We start from the raw sequence: 17,900 nt of genomic DNA on the forward strand, positions 1-17,900 counted from the left end.
TGTATTCTTTCCCTTATGAGTAAAGTGAGAGGAAGCTGGAATTCTATAGTCCTTTTTTTCATCAAGGTAGAAGCTTAAAAGCAAAGCTTTTGCGGGCGGGGATGCTTCAGTGACATGTGAAAACAACCTGTCCCCTTTTTTGGTATGTGACTATAAGCAATAAGGATTTCTTAATCTGTTGTAATAGATTCTAAGCACTATGCATTTTTCAGAGATACCATACACTTTGGGTATTTTTATGTATATTACTAATAATTATCTATACCACCCCACCAATTCCAATAATAATACCACGTAATTAGTGGTGTGGTAGTTTGAAAAAAATAGCTCCCCATAATATCCAGATCCTAATTTCTGGAACCACAAATCTAACTTTATATGGCAAAGGAGACTTTGCAGATGTGATGAAGTTAATGATCTTGAGATTGGGAGATTATTCTGCTTTATTCAGGTGGACCCTTGGCAATAAACAGTTGACAAAGGGAGGTTAGACATAGAAGAGAAGGCCATGAGAAAAAGCAGAGGGAAGCAGAGAGGGAGGGATGCTATGCCACTGGCTGACAATGGAGGAAGAAGCTACAATCCTAGATATGCAACAAGTCACTACCAGCTGGAAATGGGAAGGAGAGAGAGTCTCACCTAGATCCTCCAGAGAGTGTGCAATGTACCAAAACCTGATGTCAACCCAGTGAAATCCATTTTAGACTTCTGGCCTCCATAGCTGTCAGGGAATAAATTTGTATTGTTTTTCTCCAACGTGTTTATAGTAGTTTGTTGTGGCAGCCGTAAGTGGTATAAATAAGATCTAACATGTATCTACCATTTGCTCTTTTATTTACTAATCAAGAACTGTGCAAGTATTATACATGGAGTTTTCTAATTTTATACTCACAAAGCAATGTAAGGTAAGTATTAGAATTATTTTCACTTTATGGATGAAGAAACTGAGACTCAGAGAAGAACTGAGATTAATTCTATATTTGTCAGATTCAAGAACATTTTCTCTCAACCTGTACAGGGCCATTGTGTCCCTGAGGTTGTCAATATTTCAGGCAGAAATGACTGTTGCACCCAGAGCTACCTGTACCATTAGAACTTGGCCATACTGTGGACAAAGCTTCTAATGTCAGAGACAGCAGGTTGAAGTGATCATTCATTCATTCATTCTTCAAACATATTCTGAACACATAAATATAATGTGGAGCCTCAATCTTGCAACGTACAATATTGTGCGAAAAAAGACAAGCAGATTCAAAGTTGAGTCTTTCATAAGGATAAACTTGGGGATACACATAGGATATTATGCATGAACTGCCAGGAGAAAAAATGGTCCCATGGAGGTGATACTGGTAGTGTGAGAATGGGGGTGGGTATCAGAAAGGGCTTCCTGAAATAATGACTCTTGAGCTGACTCTTGAATGAGAAATAGGAACTTCCCAAGTGAGAAGAAGTTGGAGGCCTTTCAGCAAAGAGAATAGCATACCCCATGGTCCTGGTACCAGGAAGACTGTGAACCTTGAGCAAATTGCAAGTCATTTGTGACAATAAAGACTTCATTTGGCAGGGAGGGAGGGTACAGTAGGTAGGGAAATGATATAAGTAAGAAAAATCTAGAAAGGAATCTGGAAGCCAGGATTTTCCAAGTCCTTAAAAGCTTCAGTTCCACCACTCCCTTTGTCCTAGATCCTACTCTATTTAACTCTATCCTGTCTGTGCCTTCCCTTCATTTGTTCACCCAATCATCTCTTTCTAAGGTTTCTGAAAACTCTACTATATCTAGGATGTATTCTCTGGACCTTGTCTTATTTGACCAATAGGAAGAGTTTGACACAGAACATTCTCCTTCTTGAAATCCTCTCTTTCCTAAGCCTCTGTGGTACTAGGAGGTGCTTCTCTGACTACAACATAAGCTTCCTTATGAGTTCAACTCCTCTACTCAACTATAAATTGTTGGACTTTCCTAAGCCTCAGTCCTGGGTTCCTCTTCTTTTCTCACTTTACTTTCATTCTCCAGACTAATTCAGGCTCTTCTGCTGTATACTTTCTGAAAATTCGATCTTTTTCATTATAATATCTAATTTTTCACAGCATCAGTGATGATTGTCTCAACCCTTCATCCCTGCCCCAAGAGACCATAAGCCTATAAAAAGCAGAATGTATTAAGTTTCACTCACCATTTTCCAGGACAGTGTTTGGCTCAGTGCACACATTCAGTAGATATTGGTCAAATGGGTGACTAGATTGTGTTCTAGTAGAGACAAACCACTGAGGCATCTCTGTAATGTGGAGAATAGAGAAGAGAAGGATGAGCCTGGAAGCAATTAGAAAGCTGTTACAATAACCCGGGTGAAAAACCTGAGAGTTGAAACTAAGAAGCAGCTGTGGAAGGGGAGAGAGAAGACATATTGGAGAAGTATTTATGAGGTGGAATTCATAGAAATTGATGATCAACTGAATGGGAGGGTCAAGGGAAGGAGAGAAGACAAGAATTATATCTAGGGTAGATACTAGAAGGGAAAAGGAACTGATTATGGATTATATGCAATAAATTTAAATTTAAATGTGTTAAGTTGAAATACCTACAGTGGACATATGCTGAGGGTTTTGGATGTGTGGGTCTGGCCTTCCAGACAAGAGAGCATAGATATAAATTAATAAGGAGAAATGCAGACTTACATTCACTTTCTCCTACCATTTATTTTTTTATTGTACCAAAGCAATTATTGAATAATTGAAAGAATAACAAATTTATTAATTTTCCTGTTTCTTTCAAAAAGGAATTGATGCAACTGAATAGGCCTCAATTAGATGCACTCGGATGAGAGATAACTTGTCATACTAACTGCTGTGGTTGAATGGCCCCCCCAAAGTTCATGTTGAATGCCATTGTGGTATGGACATAGTAGTAAGAGATGGGACCTCCAGGAGGTGTTTAGTTCATGAGGAGCTAATGTCAGTATCCTGGGAGGGGTTCATTATTGTGGGAGTGGGTTTACTCCCTCTTGTTCTCTTTCTTTTTCTCTCACCCGCCCCCTTCATCCTTTCTCTCTCTGCCCTTCTATCAAGTGTTGCCTTCAGCCATGTTATGATGCAGCAAAGAGCACTCACCAAATGCTAGCACCTCATTCCTGGGCTTTCTAGCCTCTAGAACTATGAGAAATAAATTCATGGTCATTATACATTACCCAGTCTGAGGTATTCTGTTATGTAAGCGCAAAATGAACTATGACACTACTCCTGTTAGAAATATGTCAGTATGGTCCCCTTTATCAGCCTGACAGTATATAGGATGTCACAGTAAAGAGATACTACACCATAACAAGTTCAGCCTTAAGCAGCTTGTTGGGGCCTGGCTGGAAAAGGTTTATTCATGTAATATCTCTGAGCATTTAAAAAATATAGTATCTGAGGCAGGAGACTTGCTTGAGCCCAGGAGTTGGAGGTTGCTGTGAGCAGTGAAGCCATGGCACTCTACCCAGGGGGGCAGCTTGAGGCTCTGTCTCAAAAAAACAAACAAACAAAAATAATAAATAAATAAATAAAATAAAAATAAAAAATATAGTATCAAAATGCTATTTTCGCAAGTTAGGTTCTACAGTTTGGGCACTGGGCTGCTGTGGCGTGGCAGTAATGCACTCTGATGTGGAATGTGAGAGAATGGGCAAAGCAAAGAAAAGAGCAAGTTCATGTTTTTCTGCTAATGAGATCTCTGGATTTCAACTGTAGACACACTTCTTTATATTGGAAGACATATTCTAGGACTTTCATAGTTAGAGAAGTAAAGTCAATGCCTGGCTTCAAAGCTTCAAAGGATAAGCAAACTCTCCTGTGAGGGACTAGCGCAGCTGGTGACCTTAAGTCAAACCCAATGCTCATTCCATTCCAAAAATCTAGAGCCCCTAAGCATTATACTAAATCTATTCTGCCCATGCTCTATAAATGGAATGACAAAGCCTGGATAATAGCACATACATTTACATCATGGTTTACTGAACATTTAAGCCCACTGTTGAGAACTACTAATCAGAAAAAAAAAAAGATTTCTTTCAAAATATTACTACTCATTGACAATGCACCCAGTCATTTAAGAGCTTTGAAGGAGATATACAGGAGATTCATTCTGTTTTCATACCTGCTAATATGCCATCCACTCTGCAGCCCATGGATGAAGGAGTAATTTTGACTTTTAAGTCTTATAATTTAAGAAATACGTTTTATAAGGCTATCCCTGTCATAGATAGTGATTCCTCTGATGGTTCTGGGTAAAGTACATTGTAAACAATCTAGAAAGGATTCACCACTCTAGATGCCACTAAGCACATTCATGGTTCATGGGAGGAAGTAAAAATAGCAACATGAACATGAGTTTAGAAGAGGTTGATTCTGACTCTCATGGATGACTTTGAAAAGTTCAAGACATCAGTGGAGGATGAAGTGAAGATGTGAAGGAAATATGAGAACTAGAAGTGTATCCTGAAGATGTGGCTGAATTGCTGCAATTTTATGATAAAACTTGAACACGTGAGGAGCTACTTCCTATGAATGAGCAAAAAAGGGGCTTATTGAGAAGAAATCTACTGTTGGCGAAAATGCTGTTAACATTGCTAAAATGACGACAAAGGATTTAGAATATTGCATACATTTAATTGATAGAGTAGCAGCAAAGTTTGAGAGAATTAGCTTCAATTTTGAAAGAAGTTCTACTGTGGGTAAAATGCTATCAAAGGCCATTCCATGCTATAAAGAAATCTTTCAGGAAAGGATGATTGAATCCATGTGGCAGACTCTATTGTCTTAATTTCAAAACTTGTCACCCCAACCTTCAGCAATCACTATCCTTATCAGTCATCAGCCATCAACATTGAGGCAAGGCTCTCTACCAGCAGAAAGATTACAACCTGCTAAATGATCAGATTTTCATTCGCATTTTTTAGGTATAAAGTATTTTTAATTAAAGTATATAGATTGCTTTTTAGACACAATGTTATTGCACACTTAATAAACTATGATATGGTGTAAATACAACTTTTACATTCACTGGATAACCAAAATGTTTGCATAACTTGATTTACTATGTGAATCAGTTTAACGTGATATTCACTTTATTAAAGTGGTCTGGAACTAAACTCATAATATTGCTGATGTATGTACATACTTATTTTTTATGTTGTTTGAGATAAAATTTCTCCCTTTCAGTGTATCAAAGTAGCTAGTCCCAATCCAACTGAGCTCATTGGGTCTAAGAATGATAATCTCAGGATTTACAAATATGAACCCGTATACCAAATGCCTATCAAGAATACTAACAGTAACTAATTTTTTTTCAAGTGTTACATAGGACATTTTTAAGAATCTGTAATAAATAAAACTTCAGGGATGAACTACAAAAAAAGAACACCCTGGTGTAGTGGCAGCTAGAAATGAAACAGTTACAAATATAATACAATTTATTGATGAACAAGAGCAAACTGACTCTTCTGACGTTGTATTAAATAACATCCAGTGTTTTTACATAGTTCAGAGTCTATAAATAAAATTATACCAAGTAGTTGAATGCACGATTATAATCTATTATTACCTCTCTAGTAACAATTCTTCATGTATCAAATGAAAAATTGTATACCATTAACATGAGTTCTACTTTCCTAAGCCTATAAAAGCAAATTTTTTAATTCTTTTGGTAATTTCTACTGAGGTTTCTAGATTAGATTTTTGATCAGCTCCAGCTCAATGGACAACCTGTATCTGTAGAGTCTTCTGTGTGCCTGGGCTTCCAAAATGTCATTTAATTTTAGATGATCTTAGAGCATTTTGGCATAGCCACCCAAAATTCATTTAGATTTAAGTAGAAACTTAATCTTTTTTTTTTTTTTTCTACTTTACACTCTTCACTTTGCTTTCACTAAAAAAATCTCAAAGGCCTATGCTGTGCTCTATGGAGTCCTCCAATTACATTAGATTTATGGTTCAGAACTTGAAGTATGAAAAGGAGTTTCTATGAGACCCCTACCACTCAGAATAACAGAGAGCAGAACAGATGGCTCAATTACTATAGAAAGATTCATTTTACACTCTGTTTTACTGAAACTTCTACATAATACTTTTCTTATATCATACAATAATCCATATCTACACTGACAAATTATGTCTACACAATATAATCCTGTAGGTTGGTTTAGGGGAGGCACATTGTCACAACCCGTTGGGCCCCTATGGCCCAGGTCTTTATCCCTGCAGGAAGGAACCAGGCGAGACAGGGATTAGACGTAAAAGCTTGTGGGAGACAGGCTAGCCCTTACTTTCCGGGTATCCCCGAGCAACCTCCACACCAGCCTTTTATTGAGATGGAATAATACAGGTGAGGGGAGTAATTAACAATGACTACATGCTGAGGGCGCGGGCTCTTTCTCCATAAGGAGCTCCTGAGGACAAGTCACCCGAGAGTCCATCCCTCAGCTGTAAATCATCTTGCTTGGATGTCATCTGGCTCTTGACATCCTCTACAGCACACACTAGTTATTATTAGCATTTGTGTCAATGTATTTATTGCCTTCTCTAATCAGAAAAATAGGGCAGTTTGATCTCTTCTATAGCTGTAGCCTTGCCTTTATTCACAGATACTGCTCAATGTGTATTTTTACAAGTGTATAAATCAGAGCTCCATGCATACTGGCCTCCAAACACATTGGACTGTCACAAGAGGAAGATGGTACCTGTCTCAAGATACCCTGAGTCAATTTCCTCTTACAGGCTGAATCACCTCATTAATACTATAAAATTAATCACTTTTCTAATTCTTTGAAGGGACAAACATAAGCAAAATATGGCTTAAATAAGTCTCATCAAAATCTCAAAAATATATATTTCACAGCACTATAGCAAACAGAATATGTAATATTTGTTATATTTCTATCATACAAGTAGGTCTTATACAAAAACAATGAAAACTTGTGTTTAATGTTATAATTAGAGGACAGAAAGACAGACCCGACTGTTCTTCCCACCTATCTGCAATGGAGATTTAGGGTTAGTGTCACCACTATGCCTGTCCTTAGTTATACCAAAGGTCAACGTACTTACTTTCTCCCTTAAAGCATATGACTGGTTTTGAGAAAAATTTGTGACTACTTTTCATAAAAGTTTAAGTACACATCTGTACCATAATATAAAAGAGGAAGAAGTACCCCGAACAGAAGGCTGGGACCAAAGTGTTAATATGTGAGTGTAAAAAGTCAAGACTACAAGGGAATGGAATAACAACAAATCGGTCTCTAATTCTCTTGATAACCTAAATCGTCTGCATCATAGTTTATTTTAAAAACAAAGCAAAACCAAAAGTGAGTCTAAGTCAGTCAGGGGAACCATCCACAGACAGGCCAACATTTACACACTTGTGTGCCAAGTATCACCACTCCTGGTATGTCCCTCTTCTTCCTTCCAGAGCCAGCAGTAGCCACCTGCTAATCCATACAGCTAATTCCTTCAAGAGTCCAGTCAAAGGTCACCATCACCACAAAGTGGTTTCCAATGTTAAAATGTTTTCTCATCAGGATTCTCACTGCATCCTGCATAAATCTTTCCAATAACCTCATTGCATTGTTTCCGTTACAGTGCCTGGCACGTGGTACTTAAGAGTTCTGTGACAAATGAATGCATCAGCTTTGTCAAGTACCCTTTGAAGGCCATACGATTGGACAGAAACCACCTAGCTCGAGAATCTCACGATGTTACCATTTGATAAACAGAATTGCAGAATATTTCTGAGCTTAAAATTTAAACAGCTACCATCTCTTTCAGCAAAAATGGTAATCAACAGGACTTCCCGTACTAAAGGAGATTCTGCAGAAAATAAACCCTTCCCCCATGAGCATGAAGAATATTATTTGCAGGATGATTATGATTATTTTTTTCCTTTCATTTACATAACATGGTGTCTTAGCCGGCCGCACGTTTCCCAATGGGCCTTGACAGTAGCTTATCCACGTAATGTGGCCTCCCCAAGTCAAATTATCTGTTGCAGGAAGACTCTCATGCTCTTTGCAACAGCATTTGCATATTTTTTTCATTTCCATAGAAACATCTCCACTGACTCAGAACCGCCTCTGTCCTCTGAAGACAGAGATATTTATCTTTCAAACAGTGGGGTATGCATGACATAAGACAGACTGGAGCGCTTGCCCTTCAGCCCTCAACTTATAAAACATTCCTCTTTAAAGGAATTTATGATGGTCTGCCTTTAGGTTATTTATTTTTATTTTGCTCCATGACCGCTTTTCCAGTAATGAGTTTAAATATAAGCAACATAAACCCATCTGGAAATAAAATTATGCACTAGCTTCACGACAAAAGATAATTACATTATAATCAAGCTGTCATCTTTGGAGATAGTAGGAGATGAAGCGTGCTATAAACTGACATGGGAAGTGTATAGATAGTTCTTGCGAATATCCTCCACAGTGGATGGGAATACAAAGATTCCTGGTGCATAGTATCAGACTTCATAACTGCACAATTTCTAGGAGTTACAAACATCTAGTTTCTGAGGGTAATGACTTGTAGTATTCAGTCAGGACTAAAATGAGACTTTCTGTGAAGTCAGAACTCTGAGTTTTCTTGGAACTCAGATTGGCTACAATAAAACCACTTGAGTTGTGCCCAGTTTCATAACATAAATTTTAATTTGTGTTTCTTTTTCTAACATTTGCTCATTCTTAGGTTATTATTTTACTTCTTAGGTTAGTAGGAGATTTGCACTGTCTTCTGATGTGTTTGTCAGAAAGTGGACAGTTAGTTGGCTGACATGCAGAGGAAACTGATATTTTTGGGGGGGAGAAAAAGGCTGTCATTGAAGTTATTTTTCACCACGCTGAGCTCAGTTTTCTCCTGCAACTATGAGATAGGTCACTAGTTTTTCGTGGGTGAGAGGATCTTTTCTCTTTGCTGAGCTTAAGACAGCTTCTGTGATAAAATAACACAATCTACCTCCAACCATGCACTTGCCTAGACCACCAGGAAAGGGGAAATGTCATCTCTAAGATAGGAACAGGACAGACACTGGCTTGTCAGAAAAGGTGCTGCTAATACTTGGCTTTTGCCATTGCTTCTGTCACAGTGGAGAGAGAAATCCTCACCTCAGACCAAATCTGCTGGTCATGGAGTTCCAAAAAAGCAGGCTTCTGTTGTCCCCTTTTCTTGACAACATTATTGCCCAATGGGATCAGAGAATGCTTGTACTAGGGCACTGTGACCCCACAGTCCTGAGCCTCACCTCCTGGGACTCTGTCAGCTCCTGACTGCCAGTGACAACATAGTCATTAACGATAATCACTTCTTTGTGTTCCCTAGACTCTCAGATTTCTAGGCACTAATTTTTTCAGTTTGCCTTTAGCTTTCCCTCTCCTAGTCCTCACCCTCCTTCCTTGGTGAACCCCAAACAAGGCAGACAGCACCTTGCTGTGCAAAATATGGTCCTCAGCTCAGCAGTATCACCATCATCTGGGAGCTTGTTAGAGATGATACAGAATATGAACCTAGCTTCACATCTCCCCCAAATCAAAATCTGTATTTTTAAAAAAATTTTTAATTTCAAATTGATATGAGGGTACAAATTTTTAGGTTTCACTAAAAATTAGTGATAAGGTTTTCAATTAGAAGATAAGTTTCAAGTTGTAGCTGAATCCTTCACCCCGGGATGTGCTGAACACCCTCACATTGTGCATGTTAGGTGAGATCCAGCCAAATGCCCCTGTCCTTCACCCCTCCTTCCTCCCTCCTTTCCCCTCCTTCTTGCTAGACTATATTTGTGTTTCATTATTCATGTAGGCACGTAGTTGTCTATATGTTGGTTTTATATTAATATTGAGTATGTTGCATTTTTTTTTCCATTCTTGAGATACTTTACTAGGAACAATGTGTTTCCACTCCATCCAGGTAAACATAAATGATGTAAAGTCTCCATCTTTTCTTATGGCTGAGTAGTACTCCATGGTATATATATGCAAAGTTTGTTAATCCATTCATGTGTTGATCCAGGACACTTGGGTTGTTTCCATGATTTGACAATTGTGAATTGAGCTGAAATAAACATTCTTTGTGCTAAAATGATTTTTTTCTTCTGAGTAGATGCCCAATAATGGAATTATAGGATCAAAAGGAAGGTTGATTTTGTAGTTCTTTAAGAATTCTCCATACTTCTTTACATAAATGTTAGCAGTCTAGAATTATTCATGTTCCCTTCTCTCCACATCCATGCCAGCCTCTGCAGCTTTGGGACTTTGTGATGTGGCCTAATCTCACTAGGGTTAGGTGATATCTCCAAGTAGTTTTGATTTGCATTTCTCTGATGATTAGAGACAATGAGCATTTTTTCATGTGTTTGTTGACCATTCGCCTGTCATCTTCAGAGAAGTTTCTGTTCAAGTCTCTTGCCCACTTGTAAATGGGGTTGTTTGTTCTTTTCTTGCTGATTAATTTGAGTTTTCTTGTAGATTCTAGTTATCAGTGTTTTGTCAGATTCATGACATGCAAAGATCTTTTATTCTAAAGGCTATGTGTTTGTTTTAGTTGTGGTACTCTTAGCTGTGCAGAAGCTTTTTAGCTTAATTAAATCCAAGTTATTTATTTTTAGTGTTGCTGCAATTGCCAAGGGGTCTTCCTCATAAAACCTTTCCCAGACCAATATTGTCAAGCATTTTTCCCACAGTCTTTTCTAGAATTTTTACTGTTTCACATCTTAAATTTAATCCTTTATCTAGCGAGAGTAATTTTTTGTCAGTGGTGAGAGGTGTGGGTCCAGTTTTAGTCTTCTACATGTGGCCAGCCAGTTCTCCCAGCACCATTTATTAAATAGGGTTTCTTTCCCCCAGTGCATGCTTTTGTTTTATTTATCAAACATCAAATGGCAATATGTGGTTAGGTTCAACTCTAAGTTCTCTATTCTATTCCATACCTCTATCTCTATTTTTGTGCCAGTACCATGCTATTTTGATCACTATAGACTTGTAGTATAATAAATATCATTAAAATGTCCATATGATCCAAAGTGATCTATGTTTTTAATGCAAGCTTCATCAAAGCACCAATCTCATACTTTGAAGAACTTGAAAAAATAGTACTTCCTTTCATATGGAACCAGAAAAACTATGAATAGCCAATACAATTTTCAGAAATAAACCTGGAGGCATCATATAACCAGACTTCAGGTTATACTATAGAATCTGTATTTTACCAAGATCATTAGGCAATTAATATCCACAAGAAAATCTGAGATGCATTATAATTAGTAGGTTCAAACTACCAACTGGTATAATTTGCTTTGGCTTTGCTGCACCCACTTGCAATAGGACAAGAATCAGGTACATGTGGAATATGCCACTGTCTATTCGATCAGTCTCTTTATGTGAGTTTGTGCCCTGAAGTTCTGCTGATCCAGAGCCCTGCCCAGAAGCCCAGACTCTGCTGGGAGGTCTGCTTAGTCCTACTACCATCACTGGTGGTATATTTGATGGTAGAAGGTTGGACCCTATCTCTGGTCCCTGGTTGTGGTTCTTCTTTCAATATCCCAGTGACCAGAAACTATGACTGCAACTAACCTGACTTCTGCTAGTTCTTGCCATATTCCCTTATGTTCTGTGATCATCTCCATATTGGGCTGCCTTGTGTATTGATGATAGCACTGCAAATTAAGACTGACTTCATCACCTTCATGGTATAGTAAAGAAGGACCAGAAAGGGACTATTTCTAGTCACCCTATTTAATGGCCATGCTGGTATCCTCTAGATCAGGGGTCCTCAAACTTTTTAAACAGGGGGCCAGTTCACTGTCCCTCAGACCATTGGAGGGCGTGAATGTGGGTCCTGGGACAAGTCGGCTGCTAAGCAGGACAGGCAGCAGTGGCAAAAACACCTGGCAGCTCAGATAAATGTCCTCAGTGGGCCACATGTGGCCCACAGGCCATAGTTTGAGGACACCTCCTCTAGACATCATTGTATCATCATTGTTTTCTTCATTTTCCTCAGAGCCCAGTGAAGCTGAGATCTCAGCAGGTCTGACAACTATATTGTGTTTTAGCAGCTGACCACTTAAAGGTCCTTCTCTTCAAATGAAAGATTAAGACCTAGAGTCTGGAACAATTGACATAGAAGATCTGACAATTAAGTGTGTGAACTCATCCTAGAAAAAGTGTTATATACCTCATTGCTGAACTCCACTACAGTCACCTCCAAAGTACTCTCCTTGGGAAGGTATGCACCAATACCAGTGGTTAGTCCACCTTTCAAAGCAACCATTTTCAGGAATGGTGATCAGAGCTGTCATTGTATAAGGTCTGACTATTAAGTTTGTGAATTCCTCTTAGAAAAAGTGCTTTCTAGCTGGGCACTGTGGTCCCAGCTACTTGGGATGCTGAGGCAAGAGAATCACTTAAACCTAAGAGTTTGAGGTTGCTATAAGCTGTGACTGCCATGAAACTCTCCCAAGGGTCACATGGTGAGACTCTCTCTCAAAAAAAAAAAAAGAATAAAAAAAGAAAAGAAAAAGTTATTTGAATAGTAGACCGAGAATTCCCTAGGTTCCCAAGTGGAGTATGTTGCAGATGACCGTAGTGGTATAGCAACAGAGTACCACTTTTTCTAGGATAAGTTCATGAACTTAATTGTCCTACCTCATATACTTATTTCCTTCTATTTGGGGGAGGATAGGCTTCCAATCACCTTTTGGATAAAATATTTGACTCAGTATTCCCTAGAAAAGCAATAGGTAGGTAATCAATCTATAGAGTCTATGAGGATTAATGATGAAACTACGTATAAACCCTTAACTGAACATAAAGTGAGAATAAATAATATTGACTATGAAGACTATGATTGCCTTATGGTTTCTTCATCATGAGGTACAGACCAGGATTCAGTAGAAAATCTGGTTTTATTTCAAAAGGAAACTTGGCTTCCAAAAGGAAATTCTCTAAAAACCATCATAGGGTAGGGCACTGCCTGTGACTCAAAGGAGTAGGGCACTGGCCCCATATTCCGGAGGTGGTGGGTTCAAACCCAGCCCTAGCCAAAAATTGGAAAAAAAATCATAGGGTAATAATATGTGACATACCTGATTTTTCTGTGTGTAGCCACATAGCAGAAATGGATCTAACTTATATCCTGATGAAGGGAATTATCTACTGTAGTCATGAATCATGGAAATGTTTCTGTAGGGTGGCTCCATACATTCACCCTGAGCAAAATATTTCAGACAACTAGGTTAGGCAGGAAGAATAGAGCTACATATGTTCGCTCTCACCCACAAAACTATCAGAAACTTCTACATTCGCTCATCATGGCAAGCAATGTTGCTGAGAAGCAGGATTATAATTCCTCTTGGTTGTTCTCAGTCTCCTCTTCAGTAACCTACACTGGGGTGTGATTTATGATGAAAAACTAGGGGTATCTTCAGGTACAGACACAAATCCTAGTTCTACCTCTGATTATGTGAACAGCTACTTAGATCTCCTGGATTTCAGCTTTCTCATCTGTAGAATGGTGATGATAATAATCCCTATTCCATAAGGCTATTGTGATAACAAAATGAGATAACATATATAAATTACCTGACACACAGTGGGCACGTAAATATTATTTAGAAATCAAAGTATGTGACAGCAGTTAATATTCTGCAAGTATCAGCTTCATGTACTCAGCTAATTGGACAAGACGCTTATCAGGAAAATTGAATAAATTTTATTTTTGGACCTCATTAAACTCAAAGTCCCTTTCTGTCTTGAAAATTGAACTTGTAGAAGATGATCCATTTGAACTGTAATTAAATAGCACTCGTCTAAATAATTAAACAATAAGGTGGCTATGTATAGCAACTATTAGACAGTTTTTCTCTATCTATTTTAAAGACTTGTGGGTGCCTGCTATGCAAATGGATTTCGGGGGATTTTTTTTTTTTTTGTTAGCACAAATAGACTGTGAAATTTAAGTCACTTAAGCAGCACAGACAGTGTGAGTCATAGTGTTTTCATTTTTTTCTCAAATGTCTTTAGTTTTATGACAGCTCCATTTCAGGAACCCAGTAACAATGGGGCCTTTGAAAGATTCAGGAGATCTTAAAAGTATCTCACAGAGTCTTTGTTGTTACCTCACATGCTCAAAAGCACACGGAATACACCCTCTCTGCCCACGGAGTTAAATGAAGATGAAGATTCCTTTCTCTATTCTGCAGGATGCGTGGAGCAGCAGCTTGGTCAGACAGCTTGGTAATTTTTCTTTACCTGATACCAAGCAAGAGGTCTCTCCATGTAATTGACTGATATTTCATAGTCAGTATTTCTCTCTGCAGAGGTCAATCATGGCTGTGGTCAAGATCAGAGGTCCATATCCAAGAGCAAATGACATTCTTATAACAAATCAAAGTAGTAAATGGACTGAAAAAATACACAGTGTTTGCACTATTTACATTTATGTTCCTTCTCACACGAACAGAATGCTACAGAAGACTTGTATGCTACAAATGTATTCAAAGAAAAAACTTCTCAGAACAGAACCTAACATTACTATCCTTAGGCTATTTATTTTTTTTCCCTAAAATAAAATGAGAAGAAAGAGCATAGAGTCCTGAAATGCACTGTGTTTGGGGCATACATAACTTGTCTGGTTTCACGGGTTCACGTCTGGAAAAGAATTTTGCCTCACACCTCAAGTCTAACTCGTACCTGATTTAGATGATATTTAGATGAGAGTTTGGATTTCAGGCGTTACAGTTGATGCTGGAATGAGTTGACTTTTGGGGCTGTTGAGATGAAATGAATGCATTTTAATGTTGATAAGGACGTGAATTTAGGAGGAGCACTGCAGGGAGAGCAGTATGGGCAAAATTGTTTTCCCAGAAATTCATAGGTTGAGACCTTAACCCCAATGACTGTATTTGGAGATAGGAAGTATTAAGGTTAAACAAAGTCATAAGAGTTGGGCCCTAATCCAGTAGTATTACTGGAAAGAAGACAGACTAAAACTAGCTAGCTTTCTGTCATGTGGGGACAATGGGAAGGCGGCCATCTGCAAGCCAGGAAGAGAGCCCTCATCAGGAACCCAGTCCTGCCAGAATATGGTCTTGGATTTCTAGCTTCTAGAAATATGAGAAAGAATTTTCTGTTGGTAAGCCAAAAACAGAAACAAAACCCCCAAAGAATCTTGACATATATCATTTTGTCTGGTTTAAGACAGAAGGTGTGAGGAATAAATCTTCCTCAAACAAGTCTCTCGCTCCCTCTCTCAGTTGCTTCCTTCCACTCCAGTCCTCTGACTTGACATCTTCTATCCTGTGCTATCTATAGTCACATGCGTAGGGCTCAAGCCTTTGTCATTCCTCATCCTGTTGGTCGGGCAGCCACACCTTGACACTTATCTTCAGGCCTGCATGCATCAGCTTCCGTACCTTAGACTGCAAGTTTCTCTTTAATTGAACTTTTGTCTTTCTCCTTTCTCACTCTTAGTTGCTCTTTAAGTTGACAGTAAGTGGAGAGTAATGGAAAGGGCATGTATTATATTATTACAATAAAATTTGAATTACTGAGATCGCACAGAAATTACCCAACCTCTCTACACCTCCATTTCTTTCGCTTGTAAAACAGCCATAATGTTACCCAAATCAGAATAAACATATGACAAATACTTGGTTTTCTCTGCTTTTCCTGTCCCGTCTCCCCTTCCCTTCCTTTGTGTCTTCCCCACATTACTTCTGTTCCCTTTTGTCTCTAGTCGCTTCTAATTCAGTGTATGCCTGAACTCTGTGGCTCCTATTTTAACTCTATACTCAGTAGCTCCTGAGATTCTGTACCTCACCCTTTTGTCATACTAACTTGGACAATCTTTAGCCTTAGATAACACAAACATGCCTTTACTCTGGGCTATTGAGCATTGATGGCTCAAATCACCTGGCAATCCTTTATACTGATTTTTAGGGGTGATTTCAGAGAATATTCTATCATGAGAGCCCCTTTTTGGGCAGGTGATCCCTGACATACTTTGGGTGAAATAAACTAGCATTCCTTTCTTGACTCATTTGTTAGCATGACATAATTCATGTTCAACTGGTCTACAAAGGGATTTAGGAAGCACAGAAAAAAAAATGAGTTTTCCAGTCAGTCAAGAATTCCATAACATAACATTTATTTTAATAAAAATTATTCAACATACCAATGGCTCCCAAATCATTCTTCATTAACCTCGGTATAGCCCTAAAACTCACCTGACAATTCTTTCTAGCTTTCTTTCCTGGGTGACTCTTCATTTTATTCTTCAGTCCTCCAGTTCTTCAAATCTCTTGTTCTGTTGTTCACCAGCAGCCAGTTCCACTCCAGACTGTATTTCTTAATGTGAGCTATTATACTAGGTTCGCAATCGTACTTGTATTAGTTTGCTAGAGCCTCCAGAACAAAATCCTACTGACTGGGTACTTTGTATGCAGAGGCTTATTTTTTTCACAGTTCTGGGGGCTAGCAGTGCAAGGTCAAGGGCTGGCAAATTTGTTTCCTCTGACGCCCCTTTCTTTGGATTTCTCTGAAGCCACCTTCTCTGTGCCACTCCATACAGTTGTCTCTCTTGGTGTCTTTGTGTCTTAATCTCTTATGAGGACACCGGTGGACTAGATTAAAACCTCCACAAATAGCCTCTTTAAACCTAAATCAACTCTTTAAAGGCCCTATATCCAAATCCAGCCACAGTCTGAGGTATGTGACTGAGGTTTCTGATTGAGGTGTGTGTTCCCAGCTTACACCTATGAATTTGGTACTGGGAAAACACAATTCGGCCCATAACATTACCTTGTTTTTGCTTTGTTTTGTTTTCTGAAGTCAATTCTCCACTAATCTCTCATGTTTCCAAACATCTTATCAACAGAGGCAGCTATTTAAGAGTGTTTATGTAGCAAACAACCTTGGAAAACAGAGAAGACTTCTCCTCCTTGGTTATACTTACTGTCCAGTGAAATAGATTCAAGTTCCTAAGATCATAGTTCCTCAGTTATGACTCAAACAAATTGTATGAACAATTTGCCAGATTTTCTCATCGCCGTCTTGTGGGACTTGCAGGGAGTGGGGAACTGAACAAATGTGATATTCCTGGTGATTTCTAGCGAGTAAAATTCTTGAGTAAAATTCTTTCTCTAACTCAGTTTTAAGCTTCTGCCAAGATCCCTGAAACAGTAACAAGCTACGTTGTTAGCATGTAAGTAAGTTAAGATCTCAGACCCTTCATAGTCCATAATTGCTTTAATTTTCACATCCCTAAAGACTAATGATGTTGAACATCTGTTCATGTGCTTACTTGCCAACCTCATACTATTTTGATGCAGTGTTTATTTGAATAAATTCTTGATTTTGTTGTTATATTTTTATTATTGAAAATTAAGATTTCTTTATACAGTAGTCCCCTCTCACCCATGGGGGATATATTCCAAGATGCCAAGTGAATGTCTGAAACTGTGGATAGTACCACACCCAACTGATAGTTAATTACAACAAATTTCAGCTCATGTCTTCTACCTTCAAATTCAATGCTTTTTTTCATCCTTCTTTAACTTCAAAATATTAATTGAGGGGTTATGTGTTTTGGATACATGGATATCTTATATAATATTTAAGTCAGGGCTTTGATGTGCCCCTTGTCAGAATAGTGTTTATCATACCCAATAGATAAGTTTTGAGAAATCAACAAGAGGGGACAGCAGGAGAATAGGCTTGGGATAGAAACTTGTCTGTTGTTAAAAAAGAATGAAAAACATTGTATGTTCTCACCATCACTTTAGCTCCTGCTTAGAGGGAACTAATGGTGAGAACATAGTGTTTGGTTTTCCATTCCTGCGATACCTCACTTAGAAAATTGTCTCCAGTTAACTCCACATTGAC

The sequence above is a fragment of the Otolemur garnettii genome, unplaced genomic scaffold (assembly GCF_000181295.1).
Source record: "Otolemur garnettii isolate 467f Iridium unplaced genomic scaffold, OtoGar3 scaffold00122, whole genome shotgun sequence".
Taxonomy (NCBI): Eukaryota; Metazoa; Chordata; class Mammalia; order Primates; family Galagidae; genus Otolemur; species Otolemur garnettii.